This window comes from Lissotriton helveticus, chromosome 3_1 (genome assembly GCF_964261635.1).
Source record: "Lissotriton helveticus chromosome 3_1, aLisHel1.1, whole genome shotgun sequence".
NCBI classification, from domain to species: Eukaryota; Metazoa; Chordata; class Amphibia; order Caudata; family Salamandridae; genus Lissotriton; species Lissotriton helveticus.
In genome coordinates this window covers 721,567,993-721,587,646 of record NC_136061.1, presented here as the reverse complement: position 1 = coordinate 721,587,646, position 19,654 = coordinate 721,567,993, and positions in this window count along the sequence as shown.

Here is a 19,654-nt window from a genome sequence, read left to right as displayed (position 1 = left end):
TATCTGCAGTACCTGTTGCACTTTAAAATATGATCTTAGGGACGGGGTAATTTTAACTTTTTGCCCCCTGGTTTTCGTTTTTGAAACTCTGCCTTTAATACTTTCTGATAGTTCGTCCAGTCGCGGTAAATTTCTTTTCTTTGTACTTCTTGGAGTGATATTCTTTTTCTTCTGGATTAACGGTGTATTTTGTTTAGGTAGATTCCGGCTTCTTAGGGAGTAGACTGATCTTCCAGTTACCTCTTCTGTTTTGTCTAATGAAACTGGGAATATTGTTTTGTCTACCTGTGGTTTTTTTGACCTAGTGGTGTAAGTAAATGCAGGGGTAAAACCTTCTCTGATATTTTTTGCCTCCAAAACAGCACCGTCCTCTCCTGCTGGAATATGTTCTTTGGCGTTCTGGCAATGCTCTTTTTTTTTCTCCCCCTGTGAAATAGTATACGGTAGTTTAAGTTCAGTTAAATTCTTGTCCTCAGGAACAACCCAATTTCCTTTTCTAATCATCCAGTACCAGTCATTTAATATTTGTAAGTCTTTATGGAGTTCCTGATTTTTGTTCAGTTTTACACTTATTTTCACGTTTAGAAAGCACTGGAGATTAGCTTTTTTAGCTTTATTATATTTGCGATCGTTTGTGTTGTCACTTTGTTTGCTTTGGTTTTCTTCGTAGCAGCGTGTTTCTATGCAGCCTCCGAGAGCAGCGCCGCTGACTCCGTTCCCTCTCCCCCGGAAGAGGAAAGTGATTCCTCCAAGCGCCCTTCTGCAACACTGGGCGGCGTTTCTCGCTCTCACCCAGAGCTCCGCCACTGCTGCTTGAAAGCCGCACTCTCTCCGCTCCAGCATGCGGTCCTACGCCGACTACAAACCCCGACTACAACTGACAGGCGCCCGTCGAGCACCGCAGCAACACCGCCTATCACCGTGCAACTCGCCGTGCAACTCGCCCTTCCTTGATCACTGTGCCTCGGTGAGTTTGTGTTCCTCGTTCACTCTCTCTTCTCTTTCCAACAGCTAGACTCCCTTTTGCGTGCTTCTGAGGCGAGTTACTTCGGAGGAGAGGGAGAGTGCTTCTACTGGGGGATTGCTTCAGTTGGTTTTAAGTCTGTAGACTATCGGATAACGGTAACGTAGCTCTCACCTTGACCAGATCATTACTGGCTGAGCTCACCCATTTGCTTCATCTGGGGAAACGCTGGCATCAGTTTGGTTGCTGGCCTCTCAGGAGCTCGCGACCGAGCGTCTTAGTCGGCCGCCATCTTCCTCCCTCCGCTCCTCAATGAGTCGATATTTGCTATTTCGCATAAATCCCCCCCCCCCAAAAAAAATTCTCATTGAAGGCTTCCTTGATTCGAATATCAAATGCCTTTCTGTTTGCCTTCTACTTGACCTTTTGCTGTGTTCGCTAGTTAAAAGGAATGCCTCAAACTGACCACACACAAATCTTCCTTGTAAACCTGGCTAAACTTGGTATCACATATTAGAGTTGCTGATAACGTTGCTTTGCAACACTCTCCTTGAAAACAACACCACAGACCCATATGAAAATCCTCATACAACTACTTCACCACCTACAAACCTCCATATGCTGGGGACCTTTTGCATATAACCCAAAACCTTATTTGAATACATCTCATATGTTATTTCTTGGTAAAACACAGATAACCAAAGCAATGCAATGACCTTCCCACTTCAACTCTATGTTTTCACTAGTGTTACTCTACTTGCCATTCTATTTATATTCACTAAATCCAGAAAACGCTTTATCCTGGTGCTGTGCAGGAAGGACATTTATATTGTTTTGTATTAAAGTATCTTTTTCTTTCTAAACAACAGCGATTGTTATACTTATTTGTTCCCTTTTCATTCGTGCAGTCTAATTTTGACCTTCTTAAAATTGTAATAAAGATTATTTTGAAATCAAGAAAATAACCTCCTCTCTTGCCTTTCATGTACTCATTATCCTCATGATAGTGCATTCCACGATGGGCAACAAATGCCTTACCACCAAATGTCTTGCCACTGTTTCTAACATTTACTTGCAAATACAGCCTTCACTTTGGAAAGTTTTGCATCCTGTATTGTTGTCTCATTTGGAGATGGGCTTTGCTTCGAGACATCGGAGGTAAAACCACAATGTTCCAACAATGACCTAAACTTTATGTGTTTTGAATGCAGTTGCAAATGCCAGTTAAGGAGCAGTAATTTCCTACTCCAAAGCACAGCAACGTGCACAGCTCATATAGACAAGTGGAATGACATACTGTTGAGTGAAAAAATGTGCATAGATAACTGTGTGCCTGTGCAAATGTTGCCTCTAGAATTCTGAAATTCATGGAGTTTGACTGCATTCACAATAAGTAGCTACATTTTTTCCAGTCTGTTACAATAAAAATGACTTCAGCCATGCACTGACATTGACATCATAAGAATGTAAATTACATTTTCTTTTTGCTAGCCAAAAAAGATTACGACACAGTGATTTCACTGACACAGGACCACGGGGCTCATGTTTTACCTGACGGGCTCCCTATAGTAGGGGAGCGCTTTAACAGAGATTTTTTTCCAACAGCCGTTAGGTGAAGTGAGGGTGAGGGGGCCTTGTGTGTGTAGATGTGTAATGTTGCTTGAAGTGAATATTAAAATAAGGTACCTAAGACAACAACTTTAATCAAGGGGTCTCCTACCCTAATAAAAACAAAACTATAAGGCGCGAGGCTGATGTAATGTATCAGATTATGGCGCTCCTATAAGTGGTGGGTCAACATGTTTCTCGCCAAAAATGAGTAATCCATAGGCGATTCGTCAGGACCAAAAGGGTAACTATCTACATCTAAAACTCAGATGGTGTTGTGGCTAAACACTCACATCAACCATAGGACAACATCGGAAGATACCTGGTGGTGCTGGAACTACCCTGGATGATGAACTAGCCAGGCATCACAGTACCCGGTAGGTTAAGCATACGAGGGGTTCCTCATGTAAATTGCACTGTTTGCACGATGACTGGAGACCTACCCACTCTTACTGGGCCTGGTAGGAGTGGGTAGGTCTCCAGTCATCGTGAAATTTACACGAGGAACCCCTTGTGTGCTTAACCTACTGGGTACTTTGATGTGAGTGTGTAGCCACAACACCATCCGAGTTTTAGATGTAGATAGTTACCCTTTGGTCCTGACAAATCGCCTGCGGATTACTCATTTTTGGTGAGAAACATGTTGACCCACCACTTATAAGAGTGCCACTTAGGGAAGGTGACCCCTTGATTAACGTTTTCTTAGGTACTCCTAAACTAATTCTTGCTGATTTCTTTCCTATCAGTATTCTTCCTAGATTCATTTAACAGTGTATCCCTTGAGATGGTTCTGACCATGTTTAGGGTCATATCTAGGAGTTCTTTATTATAACCCCTGACGGTAAATCTCCTAATACTATCCTGTGCTGCCTCTTCAAAATCACTATCAAGGGTGCTGTTCTGCTTTAATCGCAGAAGTTCCCCGTAGGGGATACTTTTGACTAACCCTGGGAGGTGATTACTTGCCGGATGGATTATGGAGTTCCCCGCTGTGGGTTTCCGATAAAGGGATACAGTCAGATGGTTACCACTTACACTGACTTTAAGATCTAAGAAGTTAACTGTTTCCGAGCTAACAGTCCCTGAAAACTCCAAGTTCACCACATTTTTGTTAAGCATCTCAATGAAGGCATATGCAGACTCAAACGAGTCATTCCATATTATACACAGATCATCTATATAACGATGCCATGAGATGATGCTGGTCATATCGATGTCACCCGGGACACTGGACGCCTGCTCCTCCCACCAGCCCACAAACAAGTTCGCATAACTGGGGGCGAAGCAGATGCGCATCGCTGTGCCCGGTAATAGTCTTCACCAAATAAAAAAATATTGTTTTTCAACAGAATTCAGTGAACTGTGAAATCATGGAATTGTGTTCAGTATATTTCAAGGATTTTTTTCTTAGAACATACCCCACTGCTTCTAGCCCATGTTCGTGGTTAATCATGGTGTAAAGGCTAGTAATGTCCAGGACAATCAATTTATATTCAGAGGCCCATGATTGTTTCCCAATATGCTTTAAAAAGTCCTGTGAGTCTTTAATATAAGCAGGGAGTGTCTTAACCAAAGGAAAAAGAAAAGAATCAACAAAAATAGATACGTGTTCTTTGAGTCCTCCTTGGAAGGAAACAATTGGTCGCCCAGGGGGGTCATCTTGATTTTTGTGGATCTTAGGAATGTGGTAAAAGTTGGGTACCACAGGATTCAGACAGCGAAGAAACAAGTATTCCTCCATGTCCAGCATAGCTTTATCCAGCCACGTTTTGATCATATCGTGGTATCTCTTAATGCTGTCCAGATCAGCAAGAATCAGTTTAGGATGGTTACAACATTTTCCAGTAACACCAACGAATTGCGTAAAATCATGAAAAGAAACTGTCTCAACTCAAAAAATTATTTAGAAAAACATATTTTCATTTATTTATATTTTCCTCATGACATTAATCATAGAACACAAACAAATTCATATTCAGTACATTTGACTTGTATACATAGCCCCAGAAGAAAGAATATTCAAAGACACACATGAAAAACATACATGTGTTTTTCTAAATAATTATTTGAGTTGAGACAATGATGATTTATGCTATTGATAATAGTAATTGAATACCAAAGTAGATACCGGTGAGAGGTCCGAAATTGTTGTTCTTTTTGTCTTTTCCCTGCTCTCCTCTCCCGGTAAATTATATTTTAACTCAGGGACCCACCTTGTGTTTTTGAACATTGGCAGTATGATCCATTGTGTTAAAGTAAGAATTCTCAAACACATGCGGGTTATAGCTAAGGGTGATGTAACCTATCCCGTGCCTAGACACTTTGCAGAGAAGCACAGTGGCAACAGGGATCTGTTGCGCTACTACGCGCTGTATTCTGTTCTGGCTAATGTAAGAGGTGGAGATAGAATCAGAAGGCTCAGCAGACTAGAATCTAGGTACATTATAGATCTGGGCACAAAAGCCCCAAACGGGTTGAATGTAGGTGAGGAAATATCAGTACATTTGGGAGAGTGAAGTGACAGGGGCTCCTGTCACTTTCTATGATGAATTTTCATGTTAATATATGCATTGTGATGGTAACCTTTTGGTACATGTGATTCAGGTTGATTAATATAACCTTTTCTCCCAGGTATTCATGGAAGTATCAGGTTATTATATTATGTTTATTTATTTGCAAACTATTGGTTATTTTCATTGCCAATATGGTTTAGCCGATAAACGGCATTATTGACACATACGGGCAGATGGCTGTTGGTTATGCCGATACACGGCATTAGAGTGCATGGGGCCAGCAAAAGTATTGGTCCCTTTTTGAGCCCCAAATGTTATCCATGGCCGTGGATTGTGCGTAAGAGTGTATACATGTGCAATATTTTCGTTTTGACATTTATAGTCTATATACGATTTTATGTTTTGCCCATATGTTGCCCGTTGTTGTTTATAACAAATGCCTAAAACGCTAAGCTTGCATGGTGTTTTCAAGTAATAATTGTGAAAATACTTTAGTTTGCAATTGTCTATGCAGGGTTTTGACTGACAAAGTTATAATTGTTACCAGCAAGATGGCGCGTAACTTTAGAGCATTGAAGTCCAACCTTTGTTTCCATCTGACCATTTGACTCGCTGTACCTTGCTTCAAAATGGCCGTTTCGCGGTGTCTGTATTTGTAAACATCAGACCAAGGCATCGCCGAAACGTGTCATGTTTTACTTGTTCTCGCAATACCTGAATTAAAAGGAATTTGCTATCGCTGGATCCCTGTGGAGGGCTTTTTTCTGCTACTTGAGAGTAACGGGGAGTGAGCGCTAATATATATATATATATATATATATATATATATATATATATATATATATATATATATATATATATTTCATGCTCCCTGCGTACCTACCAACAGGAGTGACTCTCGAACAGGGAACAGGTGCTTCAAAGTGGCGGTACTGTCAACAGTCATTTAAGGCTCACATTCCCACAGTCAAGTAGGAGGAGGGCTGCACGCCAAAACGAAGAAAGCTGCACGCCGAAACGCGTCTGATTAAAGCCAGTGGATTATGCCCGGGAGTACTTGACTGTGGGAATGTGAGCCATATATATATATAGATGCGGCTCCCATCAGATTCCTCAAAACCGTGGCCCCTGTCATCGTTCCCACGGTCACGGAGCTCATTAATAGCTCACTTACCCAGGGAGCTGTCCCTGCCAGCTGGAAGAGCGCGGTGGTAAAAGCACTCCTTAAAAAACCACAGCTCGATCCAGCAGACATGGGAAACTATCGTCCAATTTCTCTCCTACCGGCAATCAGCAAGCTAGCTGAGAAACTGGTCAACAGACAATTGTCCCAGTTCTTTGAAAGAAACAACATCTTACGGGAATCCCAAGCTGGTTTCCGCCCGGGCCATGGCACAGATACTGCCCTCCTCGCCGTCATCGAGGAGGCAAGGCGCATACTGGATTCAGGAGGGTCAGTGGCAGTGATCCTCCTGGATCTCAGCGCAGCCTTCGACACAGTCAACCACCGTGTCCTCCTCCATCGGCTCGCGGCAGCAGGGATCACCGGGACGGCACTTAGTTGGACAGAATCCTTCCTCACCGGACGCACGTTCCAGGTATGGGACGGCATCTACCACTCAGCCACCCTCCCCCTCACAAGCGGGGTCCCTCAGGGATCTTCCCTGAGCCAGACGCTTTTTAACGCATATATGGCTCCCCTGGAAGACGTGGTGACACCATTTAACATAAAAATGGTAAGCTACGCTGATGACACTCAACTGGTCGTCTCTCTATCCCAACTAGTCGACCACCCGGAGAAACTGGCGAACTGCCTTACCCAAATACACAGCTGGATGAGTGATTCATCACTAAAATTAAATGGGTCTAAGACCGAAGTGATGCTCCTGGGAAAACAATGGGCAACCATCCCCCCAACAGTCTGGCCCGACGTATTCGGAGAAATCCCCTCCCCGAAGCGTGAAATCAAAACCCTTGGAGTATGGCTCGAACCGGAGCTCACCATGAAGACGCAAGCGGCCAAAACTGCTGGCACCTGTTTTGGGCTCATGCGCACCACCCGTAAGATCCTCCCATTACTACCACCTGCCTCTAGGAAACTTCTTATCCAGGGGCTAGTATTGTCCCGTCTTGACTACAGCAATATGGTCTACCTGGGCGCTCCAGAGGCCACCCTGACTAGACTACAGCGGACACAGAACGCTGCGGCCCGTCTGCTAACGAACCTTCCTTCGAGAGTGTCAGCAAAACCAGCCCTCAAGGCCTTGCACTGGCTCCCTGTTCGCCAAAGGGTGGAATTCAAAGCCATGTGTACAACACACAAACTTATCAACGGATCTGGCCCTACTATCCTCAGCAGCCTGGTCACCCCCTACAAAGCATCCATATCCCTCCGTTCAGACAGTGAGCACCTGGCCAACGTCCCCAAATTCAAAAGGACCCGCACCGGAGGCCGACGATTCTCGGTGCAAGCGGCCGTGAGATGGAATTCCCTCCCACGCACCCTCAGACTGGAAGCCAGCTACCTGACCTTTCGCAAAAAACTGAAAACGCACCTATTCCCGAAATAACTGTTCCTCCTCCCTCCCTCTCCGTACAGGATAAACAATCTCCTTACAGCGCGGGGATGCCCTTGGGTCACCAGGCGCTATACAAATCGCTAAAATAAAAAAAAATATATATATATATATATATTCACTGAAAAAACCATAGGTTATAGACCATATATAGTTAGGAATTAGCATTTAAAAAACCTTATTTTACTCACACAAAACCATTGAAATTCCATATATAGTTAGTTGTACTAACTATATATCGCGCACCCGCAATCCACTGCTGATCATGTCACATATTACATCATTCATGACATGGTCAGTGACATCACTGATGACATCACTGATGACATCTCAAATGACATCACTGATGACATCTCAAATGACATCACTGATGACATCACTGATGACATCTCATTTGACATTACTGATCACATCACTGATGACATCATTCATGTGATAATACGATGAACCTCTTCAGACTCTAATATAACCTTAGATACAATCAGTGTAAACAGACACTCATAGACTGTCACTCATCCATGGAGTTACTCAGACACTTAGTCAGTCATACAAAGAATCAATCACACCTCCATTTCCTCAACTATACAGTTATACACACCTTACTTATTCAAACATATACTAAAACATATTTACTCACTTATACAATCCTGGATACAAGTTCACAATGATCCATACAGCCACTCACACATTCACTGGCTCTTATGCACAGTTATTTATATATGTCAACTCTCACATGTACTGTATTTTACATATGTACTTACTTTAACATGTAGCACTGAGATATCCATTCACTCACCAATACACTCATGCACACAGTCAACTGCCCATACAGCTGTTTCCACATGCACTTTTGAACCCATACATCTAGTCAATCAACTGCTCACACATCTATGCAGAGAGTCATACACCTCCCAGCCACCCACACACACACTCAGTCTCCCATACAAATGCTTGGGCAACCAATCAATAACCCATATAGTTAATCATATAGCTACTGATCAACACATGCAGCAGTTTACAGAACAACAGACATAATGATGCACAAATTAAGACAGTTTAGTCACTAACCCATGCACTCAGTGAGACACATTTAATCAGTCACTCATACAGTCAGTCATGCCCCTACTAAATCCTTCATCCAGACACTTATACATCCACTCAAGACATATTTTAACTTTACAGAAAAATACAGTCACTGGATGTTGTCATCAGTGATGTCATCAGTGATGTCATTTGAGATGTCATCAGTGATGTCATCAGTGATGTCATTTGAGATGTCATCAGTGATGTCATCAGTGATGTCATTTGAGATGTCATCAGTGATGTCATCAGTGATGTCACTGACCATGTCATGAATGATGTAATATGTGACATGATCAGCAGTGGATTGCGGGTGCGCGATATATAGTTAGTACAACTAACTATATATGGAATTTCAATGGTTTTGTGTGAGTAAAATAAGGTTTTTTAAATGCTAATTCCTAACTATATATGGTCTATAACCTATGGTTTTTTCAGTGAATTTTCAAGGTTTTGTAAATGCTAATTCCTAACTATATATGGTCTATAACCTATGGTTTTTTCAGTGAATTTTCAAGGTTTTGTAAATGCTAATTCCTAACTATATATGGTCTATAACCTATGGTTTTTTCAGTGAATTTCATTGGTTTTTTAAAAGCTAATATCTTTAGCTGTAAAATGTATTCTTCTTTAAATCCAAAAATATATTTTATATGTTTATTAATAATTTTTTTTAAAATATTTTTTTTGTTTCGCTCCCGGTTCGCGAACCGGGAAGCTTCCCGTTAGCTCATCTTGATGCCGCGACCCAGTCCGCGAACCGGTAAGCGTTCCGTTAGCGCAACTGCCGCGTTAGAAATCAACATCGTGACGCGTCGCGGAAGCGCGACGTATCACGTTGTCGCGTAATGCGTCTTATGACGCGCTGCGTTAGCGCACCCGGAAGTGCTCCAGTACGCGAACCGAGGCGCGAAGCGCAGCGACCCGGAAGCGATCCGGGGCGCGTTCCGCAGCGCGTAACATAAGCGTGAGAGGTCATGTGACTTGTTAATAAAACTTTTCATTGGTTCATTTAACTTTTGGTTTCATAATCATGTAAGGCTAGGTCAGGTGACCTAAAAATAACACTTTTCATTGGTTTAGAACTATTGTTTTTCCCAAATGATGAAAACCCCTCCTTCTTTCCTCACTCTGACTTTCATCTTTGTGAGAGGAAGACCTTATTTCATACTAGAGCAATGGCTTCAATGGTAGCTTCAGCTGGTGGACCCCCACCACCACCACCACCACCTCCTCATGGGAAGAGAGGACCACCTCCCCAGGTCATCACCAACACAGAGGAGGAAGAGGAAGAAATAGAGGAAGAGGAGAGAGAAGGACCACAGTTCTTGGAAGAGGTGCCCCGGGTTTCCCATAGGAAAGCCAGTTTCATTTGGCAGTTTTTTTCAATGCCTCTAGGCCAGAAGAAAGTGAATGCGAGGTATGTCACCTGCCTCATTTGCAAAGAAAAATTATCAAGAGGGACTGATAAAAAGTATAGTTATGGGAACTATACTATGCATAGGCACATGAGCAGGTGGCATCCACTCAATTACAGCCGGGCGGAAATACGAGACATGGAACAGAACCCAACAGCAACTCCTGTGGCCAGGTCAACTTCGTTGATTTCTTTGACAGCAGCAGAGGCACGGGAAACCGTGCCAAACATCCAGGATAATTTTGGGCATATGAAGTTTACTTGTCTGCACTGCGGTGCATTGATATCATGTGGCAACATGAGTATCAATTCAATAAACCTAGCTTACAACAATCATAATTGCCCTAACCGCCCCACACAGTAATTTTTTTTTTGCTCCTGTTGAGCCCTTTTCAATGCCTGTTTTTTGTTGTTTCCCCCCCCCAAAAAAGCCAAAAAAAATATAAAATTGTTCAAAAAATACAAAAAAAACAAAAAATGTTAAAAAAATATATATATATAAAACAACAAAAACATTAAAAAAAAGTTCTTTTCAGAACTACCTCCCCTTTCAAAAAAAATTGCTAGAATGTTTAGCACTCTAGCAAGCTCTATTTCTTTTAGTTCGCTCCCAGTTCGCTTCCCGGTTCGCGAACCGGGAGCGAACCCAAACATTTTTTTTTTTTTTAAAAAAGAAGAGTAAGTATAAGGAAAGTAAACAGAGAGTGATGTTAAAAGAAAGACAGCTATAGGGAGTAAACCAGAGATACTGTTTAATAGATATATTTACCGAAGAAAAGACGGAAGAGGGTATAATTGTGGAAAACAAAATAGATAAGGAAGTGAAAGAAAAAAAAGAGAGTAGAACAATAACAAAGAAGAGTTTCTTGGAGAATGTGAGTGAATGTTCAAAATAAGATTAAAACATGGGGAATAACAGAGAGAAAAAATAGAAAACAGAAAACAAAAAATAACAGAAAAAGATTAATTGAAACAGCAAAGAAATGTAAATAACATAGAGCCATATCATCAACATAGGCAATAAAAGTTTTGCAGCTTTTATCGGCAGAAATATGTCACCAAAGCCGCTTTTGCGGCAGAAAACTGCAGCTAAAACCACTTTTGCACCAGTTTTCTGCCAATAAAAACAGCAATAATTGTATTGGCTGTGTTCATAATATGCCCCTTAGTGTGCTTCAACTACACAGAGAAAGCATTATGAACAAGTAGTGAAAAAGTGATCAGTCAAAGACACTAAGAGTAATAGAGACGGAGTGAGTGAACAAGAGTGAGGAACTATGAGAAGAGAGGGACTGAGAAAAGGAGTGGAAGGAGTTGAGTAAGTAGGTAAAAGAGAAAAGAATGAGGAAAGTAGCAAAGGCAGGAAACTGAGGGTTAAAGAAATAAAGCTGTGGAACTAATAGTAGGTGAATGTGATAGAAATGTAACGAAAAGAATACAAAACATTTACCTTATAATTGTCGTTAAATTACTCACTTTTTGTTTTTATACTTTCAATCTGTGAAAGAGAGAACAGACATTTGAAAAATATTAAAACATGTATTTAAAAATTACAAAAGACAAGGGGAAAGATTGAAGGACAAACAGTTTTTCAACAACTTTGACACTGACAGAAGCTTCTGCTTCTCCAGGCCCCCTACACAGTCCTAAAGATATACATTTTAAACTAACAGTATCTTGATGCAGATGAAGTGAGGCCTATCTTAAAACATGGTGCATCTTTTGCACTGCTGTTGTCTCAGAAAAGTGTCGCAAGACACTAACATTTTAAATGATTGCTTCAGGATGCCAATAAGATGTGTCCTATCCAGAGGTTTGTTTGAGGTGAGACCTACTCAGGGTTCCAAATGAAATTTCGAGTTGTTTGAAGAGAACAGAGGACATAATACATGTGGAGGCCTACCAACGAAGTGATTAATGTCCACTGCACTCTTGAACAAATGTCAGACCTCCTCTGTCTCCAGGAACAGGCCTAAACCTCATCTACACAATGTGGTGTGTAATGTTAGGAAACACAGGTAATATAATTGAAAAACATGCAAATTTTTTTGCTCATTCCACAATCATATGACCTGTGTTTCCTTTGCTTAGGTATCTCATTGTGGAAATGTAGTCTATCATATGAAAGACTACGTAGAATATGAGCACTGTATGCAAGAACTTTGACACTTACAGAAGCCTCTCCTTCTCCATCCCTCCTACAAAGTTCTAAATGTACATCATAAATGGAAACAGTACAGAATTAATTATACATGTTAAATGGTTTATTTTTGCTGTTCTCAGAATGTATCAAATTTCACTAAAAACAGTGACTTGAAGGTATTCATCATATAACAGCGGGGAAAAAAAAACACAATCAAAATGATTGTGTTTAAAAAACCCATACAACATAACAAATCAGAATTCAGAACTCCTTAAAGTTAACTTACTTTCCATGACGTCAAAGGATGTCCTATGAACAGCTTACACTCTGTTGTGCTGTTATTACTTTCAGCCCGCCACTTTCTGAAAGAAAACCTCCATCGTTTTGAAAAACATGTTACATACAATAAATGACTTCTTGCTCTCTACCACAAGTTTCCACAAGGCCAAATCTTGTCAGAGCCATTTATAACTCTTGGATTTCTTGTAAGCCAATCCCGTCATTTGGCATTTCCGCAACTTTCAGAATTAAAATGTTGAAGATCATTTTCACAATCCTGGACTAGTAATATCTTCCCCTTCTTCCTCAGTCATGTTCTACATTTCCTATGACACTGATACTGCTTACTATGAAGCAGACTTACACTACCTCTATGACTACTACAATTATTTAATTCTCTACATCACTTTTAATCACAAAGCAATGTAAAACAGTAGACAGCATTGCAGACTTACATTCCCTCTACTCTATGTTTTGATTGGCTGCTTCAATTAGCTTATAAAAAGAAATAGTTTTTCTGAACTCATTCAAAGTGCACTTATTTCTCCATGACGTCCAGTCTTATGGTTAGAAGTTATGTCTCTGAACTACACTTATCCTCAAGGCCAAATCGTGTAGGAGCCATTAGAACTTCTTGAAATTCCTCAGAGCACATCCCGAGATTCTTTCCCTAAAATTTTGGTTTTAAAAACACCAGGTAAGAGTTTTTAAGGTCATACGGCAATTTTTTTTTGAAAATTAAAACAGAATCATTGCAGAATGACCAGCCATTTCTAGACTTTAAATAAGCTGTGTAATGTCCTGATGTTATTGAAGGACCGTCATGATATATAATTGCTGCAGTTACAAAAGTCCTTCCTGATATTGACAACTGCGAAGCCACAAAATTTTTAATTAAAGTTGTCAATTTTGTTCCATCAGGCCTACATCATTGGAACATTAAAATGACATACTGGCCATATGTTTGTATAAATAATGTGGACATCATTTCAGATTTACATTGGCTACACTCCATGTTGTGATCAGCTGCTTTTACTAGCTTATTAAAGGAGACTGATTTACTGTCTGGCAAAGTTAAATATATAAATCTTTCTGAGTCTACACTAGTAGTACTTGATACCATACAGTTCTCGCAGTCATGCTGCCATTGATAAGAAAGCCCAAACAGCTGATCTACATCTACACCTTCAGCATGCAATACATCAAGCATATACATTAAAAACTCCTGACAATCTTGCTGAATATTTTGAGAGAATTGTGTTTGGCCTGAACATCTGTCTAACAGATTTCGAATTTCAGACACACTTTCTATGTTTGTTCTATCAGTGCTACATTTTTCTAAGACAGAATTTAACAAACTGCAAAATCTTTGATCAGAATTGACCACAATCTCTTCTTTTACATTTTCTAGAGAAAACAAAACATTAACCACTACATTAGCATAGCAGTTGACACCAGAACTGTTTTCAAATTGAAAACCAACAACATCTTCAACAGAATCCTTTTTGTTTCTGCTTATAATTTCAGGTTCATCGACTTTTCGTCTTTTTGCTACAACCTCCCTAGTATTGGTCACATTTCTTCGTTTCCGGCCTACCACACGTTTCTCAAACAAAGGATATTGAGGCAAATGTGGCGCATACTCTCTTCTTAACCTATTGTATTCCTTAACACAATCTAGATCCGCACAAATGTTTGTGACATCACACTCAATCAAGTACAATCCCGATAAAGTTCTAACTCGTGACAATGCCACATATGCCATACCCTCCTTGAACACAGAACTGCCAATATTCACCAATGCACTGTCTACACTTAAACCTTGCGATTTATGGATTGTCACCGCATATGCCAAGCAAACAGGAAACTGCTCACGGCGAACATATAAGTCTTTTACAAGCAAAAATCTAGCAGAACAACGACCAATTAGCTGTACTTCCTCAATGCCATCAAATTTAATTTTTAAAAATTCAATTCCATCTCTATTTCTGTATTTCACAAAATCAACAACATTACCCATTGATCCATTTACCAGACCTCTTTCAACATGTAAATTCCTTCCTAAAATTATACAGCAGTTCAAGCACACATTCAGAGTCTTTTCAAAACCTGCAGTTTTAGATATACTCTTCTCTAATGAATCCAATTTTGTTTTCAGATTCTCAGACAAAATAATTGTTGATCCCATATGCTCTACTCTGTCAATAGCTTCCAGTTTCACAATCTCTTGCTTTTCTAAATGCAACATTTTGTTGTTGAATTTGGCACATTCTGCAAGAGTTGGCATCAAACATATTCCAGATTTCTTCTCAGTAATTTTCTGAAAAATATTCTCAGGCACAACATCTTGTTCTGGATATAAATTTGACAGTAATCGTGCATGTAAAGCTTCTTTCCCATGCTCGGTCACTTTTCCAATTCTAACATCTTGTAGAATAGTCTTGTAAACTTCATCCTTCGCCTGACGCATATTTTCATGCAGTTCAGCATAATTGAAGTTTAACCATATATTGACGTTGCCAATGCTGCCTAGGCACTTCCTGGTATCTTCATGCGTGAGCATTTTGAACACAGGTTGCCCTTTCACTGGTGTCAGCTGCAGAAGATCTCCGAAAACAATGATGTGTTTGCCACCAAATAACACATCATACTCTGTTTTGAGAACTTCTTGCATTCTCAAATGCACAAAGGCAAGCATGACATTGGAAACCATGCTTACTTCGTCAATGATAAGAAGTTTCATTTTCCTCAAGATTCTTGAAACTTCAAAACAAGCATCTCCAGATAGCTTGTGATATTGTAATTTGTTGTCATGCTCCACTGGCAGCATCAGTAAACGATGTAAAGTAATCCCTTTAATGTTATGTGCTGCCAGTCCAGTTGGAGCGGTGACAACACAAGACAGCGATTACTCTGTCCTTTCCTGCAAATAACATGAAATTACTTTAATAAGGAAACTTTTTCCAGTTCCCGCTTCTCCACTCACGTACAGTCGGACAGGCTTCAACGACGTACATGAGCACTCTTTCTTGTCATGACTTAATCCATGATCAATTTGCATGGTAACTTCGTCATATATTTTCCTCTGCTCAACGTTGAGTTGTCTTTCCAACTCTTCTAAGTTAACCGCATCCTCCTGAGCATGTGCCATGGCTCTTTCCACTTCATTCATAGCAGTGGCAGCTTCATTTTCGATAACAGGTCCTCCTAGTGGATCCTGACTCAATGAAGCAGAACTCTGACTGTCCTGAGAACTGTCTCTGGCAATCTCGGCTGCAATCATTGCTTCCTGCTCAATCTCCGCATTCAACATTTCTAGATATTTGGGAAAAGCAGGACATTCTATGGTCTCCTTGGCGGCATTGAAAGAGTCTTCGTAACAGAGAAAATCTCCAAGCAGTTCCTCTTCTGCACGCCAAGGCTTGAAAAGTTGCAAAAGTGCTAAATAGAAAAACTCCTTTTTTTCAGGAGATTCGCCACTCAATTTTCGATGGTTTACCAAGTGGCATTTTCTTTGCTTGACCAGACATCCCTCACTTCCTATTACAGCATACACTCCTTTCTCAGTATCTTCTTTGATGTTCCTCTTGAATATGTAATTTTGAAGAACCTCATATAAACAAACATTCTCGAGGTGAATGCTTCGATTTGGATAATATGTATCCAACATGTTGGTCTTCAAAATGTCGGTACTGTTTGGCTCCTTTTCCGCCAAATACTCAATTTCCCGCACAGGTTTGAGAACTCGATTACGCGTTACAGCAAGACCAAGACTTGCCCAAATGATACTCCTGGACTTGGCATAGAGACTTGCTGAAGACAACCGGTCAGAACATTCGTACGCTCCAATTTCTCGATGCGACAACATCTTCAGACTGAAACTGTACAACTTCTTGCTGAGGCTCTTTTCATGGGAAATGTCCTCCCACATATCCTTCAATTCTGTCTTCTCTTTTTTGGTGATGTAAGACGTCACATACCGAGCCACAGCCATACAGTTATCAGCCACAAACTGTATATCCATGTTAGCATTCCACATGGACAAAATCACCGGGTTGTAGTCGTTGATGTACTTGGACTCTTCGTTCCTCTTCAAATTGTATGTGTTTTTAGGTGATTTCTTCATCACATTATGTCGCAGCGAAGACATCAAACTGTTTACTCTTCCTTTAGAAATCACCGGTCGTGGAAAGCCGAAACGACATTTGGTGTAGAACTTGTCCTTGTTTCGGAATTTACGACGACAGTACTTTCCACATCGATGGCTTTGGAAACGCAGAACTTTTTCTCTTAGGCTTTTCTTCTCCTTTGCGTTTGGAACAGCACACGTAGAATACTCTTGTATAAAACTCATCACTGAGTCTTCTGGATCCGTTCCAAATTTAGGTGCATCCTTGATCCACAGCAACATATGTATATGAGGAGCACCTCTTGCTTGGTACTCCTTTCTCCAGAAGAAATCCAACACCTCTCCAAGAGGTGGATTCTTCTTATTCATGATGAAAGACATCATAGCTTCAAATCTATGATTGAAGTACCTACATACATTGACTGGATCCAAAGAGCACAGTTCTCCGGGTGTCTTGCATTCGATGTTTTCTACGTTAGCATTTGCCTCTCGTAGAAATTCAAGTAAGTCTTCCCAGCCATACTCGGCACAGCTCAGAGTGAGGAACCATGTGGGAGTTCCTAAGTTCCTCAGCATACATTTTAAATCACCATGACGACGGTACCAGTACTCATTAGTACCACGCTGACACGCCATGAGATTAATCAGGTGAGAATCCAAAATACTGTCTTGGACATTGACTTTATCCATAAAGTCACTTGCCGAGATGTTTTGCATGTGTATACCACTTTTCAAGATGTGGTTCACTGCATATGACAGTCCAGACAGATCGCTTTCAAACAGGAGATGAAACAAATAGGGAATGCATTGTCGAAACCTAGCATCTCCTGCATACAATCGCAAAGTCCGGTATTCAGAAGCAGGAATTTGATGAGGTCGCTCATCATATCTTCCTCCCTGACCTGTTGGAAAAAGCTGTGGGAAACACCGAGCTTCCAAACTTTCCTCCCAAACACTAATGGGACTCCCTTTGGCTTGTTTCATTTGAAACAACTCAATAGCATTCCCCATGACTTCCTTGGAATGCAAAGGATGAACACTATAATGTTCATATATTTCTTCACTAGTAGAGGGTTCTACTTTCTCAATTTGACCAGCACACAAATCGCTATCCTCTTCCTCACTTACTTACTCTTCTGCAACATATACATTCTTATAGTATTTATTATTTTTTTTCAAATACAATGTTGCCTTTTTAACTTTCCTAACATCCACTAAATCTTGCCATATTTTCTTATTCTTTGTCGGAACCCCATTAACTAAGATAACCAGAGGTTCCTCTTCCACTTTTTCTACTCCTATTGTGTTAATGTTTTTCTTCAAATCTAGAGGCAAATAAACAACTCTTCCCTTTAATCCTCTCTGTAAATCTGATGGAGGCAATTTCCCTGTCTTTGGCTCCATTCTTACAATAGCCTGAAAGGGATGGATACTTTGAATCAAAATAGATTCATAAGTATTTAAATCCTTCAATTCAGAAGGAATCTCAACCAATTCCAGATTATTATGAACTGCTCTAGCAGGTATCTGGTTTTGATTTAATTTGCAACAACAATAAGTACACACACGTTGATCCAATCCCAAATCAAAACAATTTTCTACCATCAAGTATGTTGTGAAATCCTTCCATTCACTATTATTTTCCCTTTCACTTTTTGCATATAAATCCACTAACTTAGTCTGATTCTTATAATAAGTGCGTCGACAACACACACAAGTGAAATTTGGCCTCTCACTTGATTTGACCTGAAACGTCGCAATTTCCCTCTGGAAATTATCTGTACTGGAAACCTGTACACTATCTTCCACATTACCCGCTTCTTCTTGGTCAATTTCAACATTCTCCTCTTTACTTCCAAAGTAACAAAACTCAATTTCTTCACATATATTCTTCACATCTATTTCAGAACCATGCAAAAGAGCAGCGCATAATTGTTTAAGCATAATTGCTGGACTCTTAGCATAATACAACATTCTAACTAATTTCCTCACTTTATTATGATGCACTGCTAGCATCCTGAAATGATGAAAAACACTCTGGCATACTCTCCTGGAAAGACAAGCCAGTGAATGACCATGCAAACCTGTCACTTCTCTCACTCTGCAAGGATCTAATTCTTGCAACAACCTCATTTTCTGCTTCAAACTTTTCTTATTAAATGACCGTACAAAATCACAAAGCAAATTGATGGAATCCTGTCGCACACTGCAAATACTACTACACTTCCAGGTGTACACAGGACCCTTAGCACGTCTTCCTAAAACCTCATTACCTAACACCTCTTCTGCCTCTGTTGTCACAAGTTTTTCTTTTTCAACTGGACAACCATCTTTCACTTCATAAGCACGACCACTGGTGTCAACTGCATGCACCAAATCATTATCCTGGAAATAACTCTCCTCATTAAAAAATGCCTCACAGCTTGAACTATGCATCCATTCTCCAGAAAAAACTTCACAAAAATTACTACGATTAACTATTCTCTTCCATCTACTATTTCTTTTGAAATCATAAATTGCCTTGTTTAGCTTCCTAATTCTATTGATTATCAAAATAAATAACTTACGTTTAATTTCAAATGCCTGATCAATAACTTTCTCAACTTTTTTTTTCTCTTATAAAAAAGCACTTTCTGTTGACCTTTCTTAATATTTTTTAACAAATTGCCAATTATCCTGTTGCGGAACATTCGTTTACGAATGTCCCTAAACTGTTGTTTCCTTCTACTATCATGCACAGAGTTATCTCTTGCTCTAGCAGTAACATTTTTGATTGGCCTTTCCTTTCCGTTTGAATTGCTTCTCTTTTTCTGGACTGAAACATTTTCTGTAGTAATATTTTTTTTACTACAAATATTTCTTATGAATGTTTTTGTACTCTTACCCGGTGCTTTCTTGGTGACTTGACGATTTTTTTTTGTAGAGGACTGCTGCTGTAAATGATG